The sequence below is a fragment of the Pezoporus occidentalis genome, unplaced genomic scaffold, assembly GCF_034315485.1.
Source record: "Pezoporus occidentalis ecotype Australia unplaced genomic scaffold, CSIRO_AGI_Poc_V1 ctg183, whole genome shotgun sequence".
In the NCBI taxonomy this organism is placed as follows: domain Eukaryota; kingdom Metazoa; phylum Chordata; class Aves; order Psittaciformes; family Psittacidae; genus Pezoporus; species Pezoporus occidentalis.
The window spans coordinates 752,742-770,446 of NW_026913673.1; the positions used below are offsets into that span (position 1 = coordinate 752,742).

The following is a 17,705-nucleotide window of genomic DNA, read 5'->3' on the forward strand; positions in this document are numbered from 1 at the left end:
GAAGCTCATCCTGTTTCTTTATCCTCATTCCTTTAAGGAAGGATCAACACAGTGGGGATTGTACTCACATCTTTGCCATGGCTGATGTTGCGTATGTGCAGCTTTCCACTGCAAGCATCACATGATGCATTACAGTTCTGTGAATGTTGCCTGTATTTTTATGAAAACCAGGCTTCTTTAAAAACATCATACCTCAGGTAAACTGTTGGGAAAGGTTTGTATTGTTTATTGGTGCCCATTTTCTTTATGGCTGCCATCAAAGACCAACCATCTCAAGTTTTTGGATAGAGTTTATCTTTACTAAATCTCAAAGAAGAAAGTAACCAGTTCCATCAGCTCAGACACCCTCAGGCTGACTGACACGGAGTGATCTGGGGTAACTCCTATGGCCAGTGTTTGTGAGTCAGGTTAGTTGCCCAAACCAGCACACTACATTCAGAACAAAGTGTTTCTCCTCACACACCTTTGTCTAAAAACTCTTAAGATGTCATTAGAGGTTGTTGTGTAGATGTTTTTTCATCAATGAGAGTAGAATGTGAACTGCGTTGCAGTCCTGGCATTGTCATCAATTTTCCTGACAGTTCTTGACTGGACATTGCAAACCATGTTTTCCAATTGCCATGACTGTAAAATGCAATGAAATCTGGGAGCTGCTTTAGCTTGAGTAAATGCTACAACCATATTGCCCATCTTTTATTTGTTGTTTGAAGTTAAACCAGCTCTTTCCAGTGAGGTGAAAGCCTGGTGGGATGGCAGCTGAAGGGATACGCTTATCTTGCATGGCCATATGGAGTTATGTGAGGTGGTAGTGTTGAATGACCCACCCTAACTTCCTCCTACACTGAGTTTATAAACACTTTTAATTGGTGTCCCTGGCCTCTGTCATGCTGTGAAGCTTAAGACTGTCAGTTCAGCTGTTTTTTGGGCACTTCATGCTATGAAAACTAAGGGGGACAAGATCCAGTTGGTTCATGTTGAGGTATGTTTAAGGAAAAAAATCCTTTTAAAAGAATATTAAGGAAACATGAAACTTGCAGGCAAAGCAGTCAGCTTCTAACAGACCCTTTGTTTCCTCAGTGCAGGTCTGTTCCTTAAGAGTGTTGCCTATTAGTTGTATGAATCACTCCTACTCGGAAGAGGGCTGCAGAATGAATTAGTCGTGTACTACTGTAAGTCAGTGCTTCTGTGCCATTTAGTGCCTCTGCATAAGGAGCATGAGGCTGCTGAGGGGAGCTTATTTCAGAGCTGGCTCATGTAACTTTGAGCAAGAGGAGTATGTTGTGAGTCGTTCAATGAGCTTGAGCCACTTGATGAGCGAGTTGGCAAAATCTAACCATAGTAATTTGAACTGGGCAGGTACAAACACTGCTCCAGAGCCTGCCAAAGCCCAGTCTGATTGCAGCTAATTTGTCATCCCCAGTGATGCATGGAGATATGTGATTGGTGACTATTGCTGATGAAACATGACAGATCAATTCTAATCTCTTGCTGGTGAAGACAGTTATTCATGGGGACATGCATCTGTCTCTTATGATTTTATTCACAGTAAGAGTGCTGTAAAGCAGCAGCAAGTCTGCTGTTTGAGAATGAATGCTGGTATAGCTAGATTTTTCAGGAGCCCTTTGCTAAACTCACTTAAAAAATACATCTAAAACCAAATGCTGTGCATGAGAAACAGGGCACAGGCTTGTCCCTTTATGAAAAATCTACTTAGTCAAGTTTGGTCTTTCCTGACTCGAGAGATTTATTTTCCCCTTGGATTTCTCACTTGCTTTGCAGGGGTGTAATCTTTCTGACAGCACTCTGCATAAGGGCAAGGGATGGAAGTCAATTTTTAATCACCAAGTTCTATTTCTTTGATGCTCCTCAGCAGTGTTTTAACCTTAAAATTCTCTATAGAAAATTGTATCATATTGTACAGTATCAAATGTTATGGACGAGTTCCAGACATAGGATTTGTGGGTTTTTTTCTTGTGCCACAAGAACTACCTGTGAGAACAGGACGCTGAATATTAGAATAAGTCTTTTGTTTTCATGGCTGAATATTGTGCATAAATGTCCTTCAGCCCTTAGGCATGTAGGGGGGTTGTGAGCCTTTAATGCAGAAAAAGTAACATTAAGTGGAACAAAGCATAATAAAACGCCTGTGCAGATTTGCCCCTGATCTGCACAAGGAGTACTCAAAGCTGCACTATTGATGATGTATCATGTGGGTGTTGGACAAGCCCACATGTACCTTGATATGCAACTGCAGATAGTCCTTGCTATTCTGTAGCACCCTGGTAATATTTATTTGTAAACCCTAATGCTGAAGCCCGTAAAGTGTCATAAACACAGTGTTAATGCCTGTGAATTTGAGGGGGCTTGGTTAGTCAGATAAATACCATGCTCCAAATAAACAGAATAAACATTAATGTGCACAAAGTATCACAGGATTTAAATTCCTGTTGGTGTATATTAGTCCTTTCCTTTGCAAAGAATAATTTCCCAATTTCAAAACCTTTTCTCTACAAAACTGGAAAAGAATTAATTATTCATACAATGCAGTGACGAGCAAGGGGAGAGAGTAGTTTAACTTTGGTTGTGTATAATGGTTTGTGTCTTAAAGTTGGCGAGGGGGAAATCAAGCAGTGAAGACCAGGGGATGACCCAGCAGAGCCTTTTACTCTGTCAAAAGGCACAATGACCAAGATGAGTTCTTAAAGCAGTGGTGTGGGAACGTGGCCGCTGCTTTGAAGTGCCACTAAAATGATGGAATGACTCTTTCATGAGTAGAGCTGCGGTGATACGACTGAGACACGGGGCAGGGGACAACTGGTGTAAGTGACAGATGGTGTCATCTAAGATCATGTGTGTCTCTGATGCTGGAGATCGGACTCTACAGCCGCTTATGTTGCTTCACTGGCCTGTCAGCCCTGGTTGTGCCTCTCGTGGTGTAGTTTTTGTGGTGGTCATGTCTCAGTTGACAGCTTTGCCCCAAGTTTCTTTGCTATACTGAGCATACAGATGTGGAGATCATGATTGGCGCTGGGGCTTGAATTCATCCCAAAGATGATCACCTCTGAAACACTGAACTCCATTGCCTGTAGTGCTTTCTAGCCAAGTGTTTTCTCTGGGTTTTTCTGAAGGAGCTGCTGAATTCTTTACTCACTGCAGAGGTGAAGCATGAGCTTGGCTTTAACTGCAAGTGTTCAGGTGCTTAAAGCTGGTTTATACTAATTTGCAATTTAAAGACTTCAGCCTGGTTGTTTAGTTCTTTGTGTCTCATTTTCCTTCTTGCTGCTAAACACCAGTTGCAGGAGGTAGGGGGGGTCTTTATCCCCTGTGGCTTTTTGGGGAAAGTGACAGTTCTGCAGCTCTCTCTGTTCTACATTCCTTTGCACCAGAAATGACCCTGCTGCTCTTTGTCACCAGTGCTTCCTTTTATCCCTCTCCTGGCAGCTGCTCTTGCTCCATTTTGATGTTGGAACAGCAAATGAACTCCCTCTGAAGTAAATGTCATGCCAGTAAAGACGTTGAAGCAGCAAGAAAATCATCTCTGTCTCTGAAGATTAAATTTGAGACCTTTGTGAATGAGATGTTCTTAAAATAGCTCCACAGCATGTTATCTTCTCTAGAAGGTGGAGCATTGAAAAGCCCACCACAACCCACTTGGCTTTGTGTGAGAAGGATCCCTGAATAATGTTTTTTGGAGTGGGGAGAGGAGCACATAACTTCCTCTGCCTCCAAATTAAAATAGGTACAATAATATCTGAGCACTTTGTTTCTGCTGTATCTTTCATTCAGTGCTGGGGGAGGGAGGAAGGAGGCTAAGACACCAGTACTTATGTTGCATCTTCTGGATTGTAGATTTAATTGGAATAGAAAATACTGTTGCTGTGGTGATATTTTTGGAAACAGCATCTTTCAGAGACCTGGCTTCCTGGTTGTCCCACTGTTGGCTTTTTGTTCTCATTGATTTCAGTGGCAACAAATTGAACACAGCAGTTGAGTTGATCTGAATTGATTGTGTGCTTCTCTGATTGTATGCCCCTTGCTAAGAGTTTCGCTTGCAACATCATGGCTAATGGTCATGATGATTTCTTGTCCTGCATTCAATTACATTGAAACAAAGTGCTTGCAATGATTTGCTCTGTCAAGTTAGCTGTATCTGACTCAGTATTTTATAGGTATGACTCGGTGAAGTCCTGGGCAGGAGATTAAACCTTCAGGTTGTTGAGCTTTTACAGATGATGATATATCTGTACATACAAGTTAGTTTTGTTTGCTCTAGCTTTATGACAATAATACAAAGTCCACCCTGATTCAGATTCCCATTCCCCCTTTATTTGTATAGCTGCTCAGTGCCTTTTCATCTAATGACTGATTTTGTTGAGCGTAATAGCTTATAAATCCTCTCCTGAGTGTTGTAATAGACCATGTGCATTTAGTATCAAAAAAAGAGCAATGTGCTGTGGAAACACTTAAACAACAATTTTTAAATCATGGTCTTCGCAGCAGCACATCTCTCCGTTACAGCATCCATGTTTTTCCTAATCCTGTTTTTTGACACAATAATATCCCTTCAAGGGCTTTCTTTGCCAGATCAATTCATTTCCTACTCAGAGAGCTAAAGCTTTTCAGCTGTCCATCCAAGTTATCCTTCTGGACTAAATTTCTCATCTCAAGATAACCAGCAGCAATGCTCCCCTCAGGAGGTTTGTATCAATTAGTTACACATCACTAATTCCTGTGGTGTTGGTGGACCAGTGAGTTGTGAGAAGGCTGTTGTAAACAGTTGTGGCTCTTGGGGGTTTCTTTACCTCTTTTGGTGAGGATTGTTGTTTGGTTTGACAGCTTTTACATGGCAGCCATTGAAAGCCTGCGGGTTTACACATGGGCATGAAGGATAGCTTCAGCTCCTTTTCGGATATTAATTGCCTGTGGATTCCACATTGCCCTAATGAGGGGCCATGTTATACACAGCTGAGAAAATTTATTTGGAAAATACTTCTGATGGAGAATGGCATCCAAGAGATACAGGGAGCTCAAAGCACAACAGCCATTTGTAGCTGTTGTATGTGCGTGTGCTGCCACTGCGATGGCACACTCTTAATGTATCAGTCTGAATTCCAGGCGTCCTAAAGGCTGCTGGTAACTCTTCTTTTGCCCCGTGGTCCTAATGATATTCAATGTAATTGACTGTAAAGGAAAGTGGGATGTAAATATTCTGTACATGAGACTCTGGGGTGGTGTACTAGCAGCCTGGCATTAAAGAGAAGGGGGTGCAGTCTAAAGAGAAACTGTATCTGAGATCAGTCACAATTCAGAAGCTGCTGTTGCAGGTTTCTGTGCCAATGTACATGGTGAAGGATGGCTCTCCTATTCCAACATGCACTAAGCCTTATTTTTGCAGTGTGATGCTGTGCTGCTCAGCAGATCCTAGAAGATCCACACAGCATCGTAGGCTTCACATCTACCTCATGGAGGCTGTTCTGATAAGTAGCTGGACATTACTTAGGTTCCTGTTGTTTAGTAGAGGACTTGGATGTTATTAGTCAAGTGCTTGCAGTTGTGTTTTATACTCTAGCCACAGCACTGGCACTACTCAATCCCTGGTGTGTCTCCAGCTCTTCAACATCACTGTCCAAGTTTAAGAAAGTGGAAAGAAACTGTGGTGCAGTATTGATAATGTGAGTGGCAGATGCAATCTAGCAGGAAAGTGGGCTACTCCCCAGCTGGAATGCAGATCAGGCTTCACTTGATCCCTCCCTTAGCCAGAGAAAGGTGGTTTTTATCTATTTATTATGCATTTGCTTGTTTTATCAGCACTGATATATCTGCAAATACCATAGCACTGTTATAGTCTTTTACTACCCGTTTGCTATAAGCAGATATATTGGGACATGAAGCTGTTTTCAGTCATGCAGGTCTAATCCCAAGTAGTGCCCCAGGCTCTCGTGAACTGTTTCGGGTTTACACAGAAGTAAAGGACACTGTAACATGTCGTTTTTAAGAACCTGCCACCAGCTGTTTTAGGATTGGGTTTTTTAGGCAGCTGAATTTCTTTTCACTGATATTTAAGACAAAGCTATTTTGATGTGGTTATTGGAGAAGGAAAATTGAAAGGACAGATTCACAGAGAAGCTCATTAAAATGGAAACATTGGAATACGAGGGTAATTGGGCATTGATTCTGGCCTCACCCCCTCACTCACTTTACAAGCAATTTTGTATTAAAAGTAACATGTCTGCACGATGATGCTCCAACATCTGTTATTGCTGAAACAAAATGATTTGCTTGGGTTTTTTTTCCTCTTTCCACATTCTTCTAACATCTGCATGTGTAGATCTGTCCTGTATGTTAATCATAGCTAACACTCCTCCTTTCCAGGGAAAAGGCATCCAAGGGTATGGGATCCTATCTTCAGCAGGAGGGGAAGGCTTCTGTGTGGACGTTGTGTTGCTATCAGCTTCTGTTAGACATTGGGGTGGCTGGCTGTGACATGGAGTAACATGGGTGAGGACTCTGAGGGCTGCCAGCAGGAAGCCCTGCACAGCTGCATGTGCTCTGTGAAACAGAGAAGTTCACAAGCTCTGGCCTGTCTGTCCTCCAAAACCTTAGTGTCACCTCATGTGCTTCAAACTATGCAAATTTTCCTTATTCCAACTGCAGAAAGATTCTTGGGAAGAAGAAAAGGCTGACCAATAGGTTTGAAATAGTGTTTGGAAGTCTTTTCTGGTCTCCAGTTATCATAATGATAATTGTCTTTCAGTCTTCAAACTGCACTCTAGTTGGGAAGACACATGCTGAAATCCATTCCTACCCAGGGAAATGCTTGAGCTTACTTTTAACCATGTGCCTAAGTTATATTAGTTAAATGACTCATTAGTGTTTGCTTAAACCCTGTCCAGTGTTTGACTAAATGTATTTGAGCTGCAGTGTAAATACTGCAGTAAATAAGGGTGTCAGTTTTGGAATGAACTTATCGCTGGTTTTGACTTTTACAGTCATTTTTGTGATACACAGTTGGAATCAGAAGAGAATGGAAATTCTGACTAATTTTTGTAATATGCTGAAATGTATTAAGTTACACAAAGAATCCACATTGCGGTAATCCTGCCCGTACACAGGCAGAGAGCACCGGCGCGCGTGGCAGATGGCTTCAGAGGAAATCCTCGAGAGCTGGGATTAAAAAGCAATTTTCAGCAAGTTGAAAATGGGTCTCCATATTTGGGTCACAGATGTTAACTCTTGTTGCTCACAAATGAGGGACCAGTCTTGTTGGATTATTATGGGAATGTTGCTCTCCATAAAAGCTGACCAGCGTGTGCTGTGAAAGAGAAATGAGAATGTCGGTTGGTTCTGATCCTTTTCTAACATCAGTAGGAAGCAGAGTTGTGATGTGCAAGCACTGGTGTGTTGGGAGTAAATGGGATTCATCACTTGGCCAGCAAACATTGGCAACCCTTTAAAAATAATGTGTATATGGCTTCAGGTTTTGTCTGCCCACTGCAGCAAAGTGCCAGGAAGACAAACTTTCTGACAAGTAATCTCTGCTGTGTTAGCAGATTGATACCTGCTTACATCTAGTACGGTATAGTTAACTGCTGTTTATTAAAGTGTCAAGACTTCACATATAGCATTTTTATGTTACTTCTGGATACAGTGTGTCTGATACACAATAAATAAGATACTGAATGACAATACTTTTATTCAGTCCTAGGCAGGAATGAACGTCATCTCCAAGTTCTGCTTGGAAGTGTGTCTGCTCTTGGCACTGCAAAGCAGACCTGTGTTTCCTCAAACGTTTTTTAGGGGCACACTATAACTTGATTTTTTAAGTACTACGCAGACATTGTTCCAGGCTGCAGCTCTTTGGTGGTGGTTTTCCAACATCCAGGAATATTGCCATCAGTACAATGCATACAAGTGATGGAGTGCAGATCAGCTTTGTATTCTAAGAGCAAGAGAAGATACTGAGCTTTTAGGTGGTAAAAATAGCACAGCAAGTTGGAGATTATTTGCTTTAACTAACCTACACCAGCTAGTAAACATGTTAGGAATGTAACTCACATTTACATCCTTTATACACTGCCAGAAATGTACCAACCAGAAGTTTGACATGAACTAGCTTTTCTTCAAAGACTGTTCTACCTCCAAAGTAGAAATTCAAGTTAGACCTTAGGCAGTATTTATCACTAAACAATGATGTATAGCAGTGATACTGTTTTATTGTGTTCTCAAAACTCAGCTGGGTGTATTTTGAGTAGGTTTGGAAAGCTTTCTGAGCAAAGGTGCCTGATGCTTTGATAAGTGAATTACAGAAGTAATTGCTGGTTTGAATTTCAGCCTATGGAGAAGTTAATTGCATTGCTCTTTGGCTATTATACTGGCTACGTGTTAACAGCAAAGCACAAAGCACCTCTGAAAAGACATTGTAATGGCATAACTAACTGCAGGTACTTCTACTAAATGTTAATTAACAATGCTGAATAAGAGGTGTTTTCTGCAGGAGTGATCCAAGGCTGGTATTGGAGGTCCTATCTGCTATACAGAATATTCATATCATGGATGAAAATAATGTCATGCAGCTTCTGGTGTGCAGTTCTTGTACCAGTGCTTCAAAACTTCAGTAGATGCAGGACTGATCTGCCCTTCTAGGTCCTTGTTTTACATCACCTCCTATGGGAAGTTCACCTGTGTTGCAGATGGCTATTCCTCCACTCACTGAGCATTTGAAAAAGCTGGAGTTTCTCTTATGGAGTCAGTTATCTGGAGCATTTTGGGATGAGATTGCACCACTGTGGCAGTGGGAATGGAAAGCCAAGTAACCATCCAGGCCCATGACTTCTTAATTCTACTGAATTACTAGATGCCCTGATGTCAATAAACACTTTTTCCAAAGCAGTATTCTGCTCTGACAGATATGTAAATCTCTGAATTTGTCACTGCACAGAGCTCTGAACACTAGGAACTGTGGGTCTCCTTAAATGCTTCATTCTCTTCAGAAACTCAGGACAGGAAACACTGAAGGTTCAGTTCCACTGAGTGCTTTGGAATATCTCTCTACTTGTATCTTCTTATAGTGTAGAGTTATTAATATTTTTGCTGAGTAGATTACTAAAAGCAGTGACCTGTTCATATCAAGGCCATGAATTCAAGTTTAATATAACCAGCTAGACAAAAGTGCAAGTTTACAGACTGATAAATTGTGCTCTAGGTGGGCTTCTCTGCACTTCTTTATTGATGGTACTTTAAGTAGTGAGTTGAGGAGAAACAGATAATGAAAATTGATTCTTCTCTGCAGGTCTCTTGCTTACTGTTGGACTTGGACAGACGTAATCTGTGAAGATAATTGAAGTTCCTTTGCTGCGAATGCTGTAAGTGATTTCTTGTTTGTTTTCATGATAATCATTAGGAGCCCATTTGCCTCACACAGGGAAAAAAGGTGAAATGCCCCCCCCCCCATCCCAAACAAATGTTGTATGATGTCCATGTTTGCAGGAGAGATTTCTAACCAGCACTTTGTATTCAGGAACACCCCTGTCTCTCTTCCAGCCATGCTGATAAATGAAGTAGCAGAAACCTAATTGCAAACTGCCAGTAAAGATACCAGAGGAAACAACATTTCCATACTTCTGTCAGGACAGCAGTTAGATTAGGAATCTTAGCATGATGGAGGGAATCTGCTCTTGCTGCGTGTATTGTATTTGGTTGAGAATAAACACCTGAAGTGTCAGTATAGTATCTTAACCAGGTATCATGTAGAGGAGTTGGAGGGGCCATAAAACTTGGAAGGAAACATTTTCCTGTTGGTAATGACAAAGGGTGGTGGCCTTGGCTGTTATTTAGCATAACAGTTGTTTGAATTTCAGGTGCCACGATAACATAGCAAGAGGCTTAGAATATGTCTTTAATGTTTGATAGATTTCTCACAGGAGCAGACTTGCATGCTTTAAACCCTGTGAATATAGGAGCATGGATGCTGGAGCATCTGGAATTATACCCCCTGTGGATCGTGGAAGCCAGCAATTGTATCTGGTAGGCTACTGCAGGGAGGCAGGAACAGAATGCCAGGTGTGTTACCTTGTTTCAGCATCCCTTTAGTATCCATAGGACACCATGCTCTGCTGAAGCTATGATTAATAGTTATGTGTATTGCTAACAACACATTTCTTATTTCTACGGGAGTGTCTTTAAAACAGTTGATATCCTTGCAGTAATGAAAACACACAAAGAGCTCTTCATACCTCCATTTTCCCCCCAAAGCTGTGGGAAGAGTTTTCTGGCTTGTAGAACAAAGAAGTTAGAGGAGATTACACAGCCAACATCTGCACCTGGCTCACTCACCAAGTGAGTCTTTGGCATAGCAGCTAAAGTACCTTCTGCCAAGAGAGCCTTGCCCATGCAGTTGTTCAGGGATGAAGATGTGATAATGTCTTTCCCTTTTTGGTTCACCAGAGCTATTTTGCTTGATTTGTCAAAGTCAAAATTTGGTTGGAAAGAAATTAAAAGTAAAAAGATATTTTATCAGAGGTTGATTAATGTTTAATGAAACTTTTTCTAACCAGCCATGTTAAGATTATGGTGGTGTATCACTTCGGTTCCAATGGCAGACACATCACATATGGGTTGCCATTTTGATGGCTTTCAGTGGTAATCTGACCCATAAAAAACTGAGGCATAATATGCAAACTGATTTTTTTTCTGGCCTGCCCAATTCTTGATGCCATCTGTGTGAGGATGGAAATGAGCCTGCTCAGAATGTGGTCTGCCAGCTTTAAGCAGAGTGGTAGTGCCAATCACAGATGGATTTGAAAGAATAGCCTCGTGAACAAGAAGAGGAGGAAGATTCTTCTGAGAGCAGGAAGTATCACTTGAAAGCATATGTGTGTTAAATCCTGTGGCCTATGGAACATTCATCAGACTTCTCTGTGGGTGCTTCACACAGATTAAGTAAACTAAACTTACTTTCTAAAAATCAAGAAAACACCCTCAACTTCCAAACATTGCTCTCCCTCCCACCACTGCCTTCCACTGCTGTCATCCATCATGGGATACAGTGCAGGAAGCTGACAATGTCTGATCCTGTGAAGTATCTGCAGAGTGGATCCATTCAGCAAAGCCAAGCACAGTAAATTGTTTCATAAGTTTTGTAGATCTGTGGGGTTTTATCTGCTGTATGAATCCTGTTGCACTCAGAGCCCTGGTCTGCCATTTCTGAGTTCCTGCCTCCCCCAGTTAACAAAACCCCATGCTGTAGGTGAAGGTGAGTGCTATTGGCTGCTGCTCAGCTCATAATGAAGATACTTAAGCACCTCATTTTCACTGTAGTCAATGAGATCTCAGTTCTCTGCTACTCAATTTGAGAGTCTGGCTCTGAAGTTAGAGATTGAATGACCTTGTCTTTTGTGTAACCACAAGTGTCTTGGTACTATTTATAATCCAAAGAAACACATTAAATGATTTTCACTGGTTAGGAATATGGTCTGCAGAAATAACTGGGGTTTTTTAATCTCTTTAAATCGATTGCATTGTTTGAACAACCATTTGCTTTGCAGTAAGGAGCATGTAAAAGAAAGGTAACCATCGATGAATTTCATGTTTGTGACACTTGAACATCTTTCTCAAGTCCTCTTCAAGCCTTTTATTTTCAGGCTAAATAAACACCAATTTCAGCAATGTCTCATCTACTCCCTTTAATTACTGCTGTTGAGAGAAAGTTTCTGCCAATGCAAATGTGCTATTTTGTCATGTCACATCAAACGGCATCAGCCTTATATTTAGGAACAAAAAGAGGGGGAGGCTGAGACAGGATGTGGCTACAAATGGAGCTAAAGGGTTTTCTTAAATATAGGCTGAAAATAGACAATTGAGGCAGTGATGCTTTTTCCAGCAAAAATCCATGAAAGGGAAAATCAAGTCTGTGACGACAGAAGTGAAAAGCAGAGCTGGGGTGTGAAAGAGGGAGCTCTGGATGGAGGCGTGGGCTAGTGGCAGGAAGCAGCTGATGAACTCCTCATTTACGCAGGCACCCTTTGCATTGTCAGGCTGGTGTGAAGTGGTTTTAGAGACCACATGCATCTCCTCTTGTTCCTTTGGTGCTGGCTAAAATGTTACTAGCTGGGTTTTCCTCCAGCTTGTGGCAGGACGTGCTGCTGCCCTCTCCTTTGTGGTCATCTCCCCTTCAGGTGGATTGCTTCCTGAGTGGAATTACTTTGATCGAAGAAAGAATTAATGCCTAGTCTTTGTTAATTTGGATCTCAGCTTAGCCCAGTCACTTGCAGGAGTTGTCTGAAACCCCATATAGCTTTATTCAGCCATCCAGGTTGCTGGAAAACAAGTTTCTGTGGTGTAATAGAAATGTGCTGATTTACACAAGGCATGAATTTGGACTAGAGACTGGAACATTGCCTCAGTGGCATTGCCTGGAGCAACTTCCTCCAAATGGAGTCTCAGTACAGGTACAATACCAGTACTGCAGATCCTTATGTTGGACATAAATTCATCTATGGCAATATTTACCATTTCAGTTTATTTCTTTTAACTACTTCCAGCAATAACTGTCAGCTCCTAAACTAAAGCTAGTTTCTGATAAATATGCATAGAGAAAACTTGCAGTAGCTGTCCAAATAAATGTAGGAGACTTCAAACAATCCATCACACTAAATTAACTTCAAAATGTGTCTCTTCACAAATCATAGTTTAAACAAGTTGTTCTTGAGGAAAGTCAGTTTGGTTCTTTAGGAAATGTTACCAGCTTCCCTATGGAAAACACTTTTTGCGCTCTCTGAACTGGGCAGAAAAAGATCTATTGAAATCAAATGCATAAATTATGCATGTAATATGGCCTGCTTTGAAATAATGAGTCTGATCAGAGCCTGATGGCAATTAAAACTAGTTCTGAAAGATCAGCTGCATTTGAGAGTCATCAGAACTCATGCGGATGTGAGCTGTGGGCATGGCAGCAGCACCTACTTAGCAAATTAGAGAAATACGGTTCATTTCTTACAGCTTTTCTCACAGCTACATGTCTCTGCTCACACGGCATGGGTGATGTTAGAAGTAATATTTTTATTCTTGTCACAAGGATGATGACAAATGCAGTGGAAGCTCAGAAGCTTGTGTATTTACAGCATTATGACAAATGTAAGTCAAGTAGCATCTCAGACTGAAGCTAGGCAGGCAAAGGCACCCAGCCCTTCAGGGCTAGATACTATCGGTCCTCCAGGACTGTAAAATGTTAAATATAGTGATGCTGTAATCTAACTCTTAAGTTTTGAATTCTTTACAACAGGAAAATAACAACCCGTGGTGCTAAATCCATGTACATGATGAAGCTTGATGGAAACAAGGTAATGGAAGATTTATTATAAATGGGAGTGTAAGAGTCTTGGTGTGCTTCCTCCAGGAGTGGAGGGAGGAGCTGCGAGTGTCCTGTAGCAACTCTGGTGATACTTAAGGCGTTAATTTACGTAGAATTTACTTTTCTTTTTCAGTTTAATCCACTTCCCAAGACTTGAGACAATCACAACTGATTCTTTCCTCCAGTGACTTTATTTAGTGCATGAGAATTAAAAATACCTCAGTAAAATGTGTGATTTCATAGCAAGGAATTCATTTGTTACACCACTTCAAAGCAAATCACAGAAGTATTAAATGGGGAAGGAGAAAGATAGGTGTTTGTTTTTATAGATGGGATTTGTTTGTTTTGAACTGAATAAGTCTGAAAATACTGGATAAAAACTGCAGATCAAATGAAAAGCCTCCATAAGTGCTCTGCAGCTTGTTCATCAAAAACCCACCCAACTGACAACACCACAACAAGAAAATGTTCTTAATTAATGTCTTCAGTTAAAGGAGAAGCATTGTGGAGCTCTTAAATATATTATTAAATCTGTATTGTTTAGATAATAGGATGGGGAAAGACACTTATGCTGAGTGCTGTGTCAAATCCGTCAGGGCATGTTTTAATTCTAGTTCACTTGCTGGATTTCACAGCTATTTGTCTGGGTGTGGGGGTAATTTGGTGGGTTGAGTGAAGCCAGATGACTGTAATGAACTCATTCTGTGTCTTTGACTCAAGCTGGCAAAAAAAAGATGCTATTTAGGGGGTATTTTGTATTGTTCAGACTTCTGTTCCTCCTGTCTCTCAAACTTTCTCTAGGCCGCTGTCTTTGCGCCATCACCAATAATTACATCAAATTAATTCAGCATAATTGAGTTAATTATTAGCACTGAGGTTAACAACATGCCTTCAACTGAACCAGAGCTTTTCATCCCCCCTTTCCTGAGGTTCACAAAATGTAAACAGATCTGAATCATGGGTGAAAGCTGAGGCAGCTCCACTTCCATCAAGTGCTTTTGCCAGTCAGAACTGTCGTGCCACATTCGCTCGCTCAGATGAGTGTTGATAAATGTGCTGTCTGCTGCGAAGGGAGAAGAATGCTGTGGCATTGTGTGCCAACACCCAAGTACTTGAGAAAGGAGGAAATGGAGCCACTCAGTCAAAACCAGAAAGCTAGAAGAACCATTAATAAGAATTCAGATGTATTGAGGATCTTGAGCCTGGTGTAGCTGACATACATCAAAAAGAATGAGGACATAAGTTCCAGAGATTCAGAGGATGGCTTTTTGAATTAGAAATGCTGTTGTGAATCACTGTGTAAGACGTAATAGCATGATTGCTTGTCCAGGGTGGTGGTTTGAGAATCAGAAATGAGGTTTCTGTGCCCAGCTCTCATTGTATGACTTTGAGAAGCTGCTTAATTTTCTGGAGCAGTTTGTTTTCTTGGATATTTTCCCTCAGAGATCTATGAAGCAAGGGTTGTCTCTTCTTGTGCATCCATGGTCTAGGCACAGTGCAGTGGGATGCATGAATCCCTGGTGTCTCAATGTGTTGCAGTGAATCTCTGCAGTGGGACATAAAGAACTCTGCCTTTGTCCAGGGTAGAAGGAAGCGTTTACCTTCAGTGCCAAGGACTGGGGATTCCTTCTTTACAGTAAGCTTGTTGCTAGCCAGACTTTTCCTTTGTTTTCCTATGAAACAGATTCTCTTTGCACTAGGCCAGCCCATGGAGAGGAACAGTCAAGTGTTTGGGAAAATTGGAGATATGGCTTTAAGACCTCAGAAGCGTTCCCAAGACGTGGAGGGATCTGCCCACATGATTAGCTGTTGGTATGGTAACAATCCCTGATTAGGGAACTGCACCAGTGAAAATCCCCCTTAAGAGGCTAAAGACTCCTGGACTTAAACGTTCTCTAATACTGCTGCTTGCAAGCATTGCTCCCAGGAACAGGCATTTTGCTCAAGATGTGGTGGGCCAGACTCATCCGTGGTATAATTCCACCACAGACAGGGCTGGTGCCAGGGAAGGTTTTGGCTCAGATGATTACTTGGATTGAGAGCAAAGGATTGGAAGATGCTGAATTTCAGCAGGTGTGGATTTGAAGTAATGAGACAGCTTCTTGGTGCTGCTGGAAAGGATAATGTACACTGGGGACGATTACAGGGTGAGCTGGAGGCACCAGGGCACTGCACGAGTACCATCGTCCTTAGCCGAGGGATTATGTGTATATAGTTAGAACTGGATGGATGTGCTGTGTGGACCAGTAATATGAGAGGTCATACTGGAAAGCTCTGCTATGCTGCAGGTTTTCTTCCCTTGTATGCTGGGTATCATGTTTGCACTAAAGGAATGTTGAGGTGTATGTTGGGCATTCTTGGTTTAAAAACAAAACAGCAGGGTTTTATTAATCCTTAGTAGTGTGGCTCACAGTGACTGCTTTGGCTTCTTTAAATTCTGACTCTTTGCCTTCTCCTGGCTTTGTTCTGCTGTTGAGCTTTTATACCTCTACTTTCCTAAGCAGAGCCCTTGCACTGAGAGCTGCTCATTTCAACTGTGGGCTTTTACCCTCTTTCTTTTTTTTAAAAACAAACATAAAGTTGGGCTTCATGAGCAGAATAAGCTTATCTTGCCATGAAGGTAAAACTAACAGTTTCAGTCTTTCCTCAATCATTAGGAACCATGACAAAACCTTACGTAAGACTTACCGTTCTTCCCAAGCTTATATGACCCATGGATCACAGAATTAATGTTGTCATTAATCAGACAGCATGTTTGCCCCCTTCAAAAGAACTTTCATACCTTCTGCTGCCAGCTGGGGATCAGTCCTTGAACAACATCTGTGGTAGCTTGTGTTGTGCCCCCTTGGAAGCTCTTCAAGAATGTGATGATTCAAACAGTATTAGAAGGTGATAGAAGCCCAGCCAGGAAGTTGTTATATGAACTGTCATGGGATTGCTAAATTGGAGCTGAGCACTGGAACACTTCAAATGCAGCAGTTACAAGGAAAGAAGGAGCAAACGGGCAGTTTTGTTTTAAAGCTGATAACACCAAGATATAACTCAGTTCATATTCAGGCATGGTAGCAAAGATAAATACTTAGATGGTGCCGCTGAGAACAAAATTCATGTGGACAGCAGCTGAACTGGGAAGTTTACAGCTGGGAAGATGAAGCTCTTTTGAGTCTGTGCCTCTCTTTACTTTGTTCTCCTGACTGATTTCTCCTGGGTTAAAGAGGTTTGATTTGCACCTAAACAGGGAGATTCCAATCCTCCCATTGCTGTCTGAGCTTGATGTTCAATGAATATGCTCCAAAGAATATTACTCTAATTAGCCCGAGCATGTTATTAATTATCCAGAGCAGGGTAATCTGGCCTTGGTGTGGGCAGCAGGTTTCCTCACTGGTGTTAGATTGCAAAAGTCCCAGTGTTTTCTTTGCTGTTTGATGTATTGCATGTCTCTGCTTCATGATACTGAACAAGTGTAAGGTAAAACATGTGCCCTGTGGCTTTGGTTAATTTATATAAGTGGTTTTCATCATGACAAGAATTTGATGTCTTTTTGTGGCCAAACCCCAGAGGTTTTGTGCCATTTTATAACCCTGTTGGGTTATATCTATATTCAGTTTTCCGTTACCATACAGATCTTTTAAGCTTTTACTTGGACACTAAGAAAAACAGGTCTGATTTACAGTTTCCTTACAGTTGCTTTACACCCTATCAGCAGTAGAGGGATCATAAAGTGAGTGCAAATATGAAATATAATCTGTGCTTTAGTTGTAAGAAAACTGCTTCTCAGAGCCTGAGGATATAGATCTCTTATGTGCTGAGCATGCCAGGGTGCTCAAATCTTTGTTCAGCACCTTCCTGTGTGTTCAGGGTTTGAGACCAGAAGGACAACTAGATTGTACAGGTTGACTCTGTGTAATGTGGTATTAAACCTGACCCAGGAACCTCTGCATTCAGTCAGGAAGCTCGTGTTGGCCCAGCACATCTGTGCCTCACAGCTCCTACACTGCATGAGGATCGCTGGGACGGTTCAAGTGTGTGGAGCTCTTTCCTTTTTGTCCTTTGCAGTGGACTCTCAGTTGCAGGTTGAGGCTGGATGAATTGCTGTGGTAGTGGCAGCCCATTTCTTCTTCTTTACTTTCTCTTTTATTTAATGTGGATAAATGAATGGCAAATGAATTGGAGCTCTGCTGCACTTTCACAGGTGAAGTTAAATCTTTCCTATTATTCATAGGTTCCTTGTTGCTACGTTTAGAGATCCCTATGAGTTTTTTGCAGCTCACTGAGAGCTGATGTTCAGTTGCTTGTCTGGTATGACTGTCTAGTTCTTTCTGCAGAACTATTCCTTCTAGGTTATGGCCTCTGACTG

General features: G+C 41.6%; 1 protein-coding gene across 8 annotated transcripts in view; it reads left to right on the forward strand.

Annotated features, from left to right (window-relative positions):
• The window catches only part of LYRM9 (LYR motif containing 9), a 36,752-nt gene that overhangs the window by 2,265 nt on the left and 16,782 nt on the right, over positions 1 to 17,705 (forward strand). For 2 of the 8 annotated variants that reach the window (XM_062615666.1, XM_062615670.1), the window contains exons 1-2: positions 870 to 979; positions 9,290 to 9,362. The gene's annotated coding sequence lies outside the window, so the exon portion shown is untranslated. Of the gene's footprint in view, positions 1 to 864; positions 980 to 9,289; positions 9,363 to 13,279; positions 13,338 to 15,041; positions 15,161 to 17,705 lie in introns of those variants that run through there. The other 6 variants (XM_062615669.1, XM_062615664.1, XM_062615667.1 and 3 more) reach the window with 6 other exon arrangements.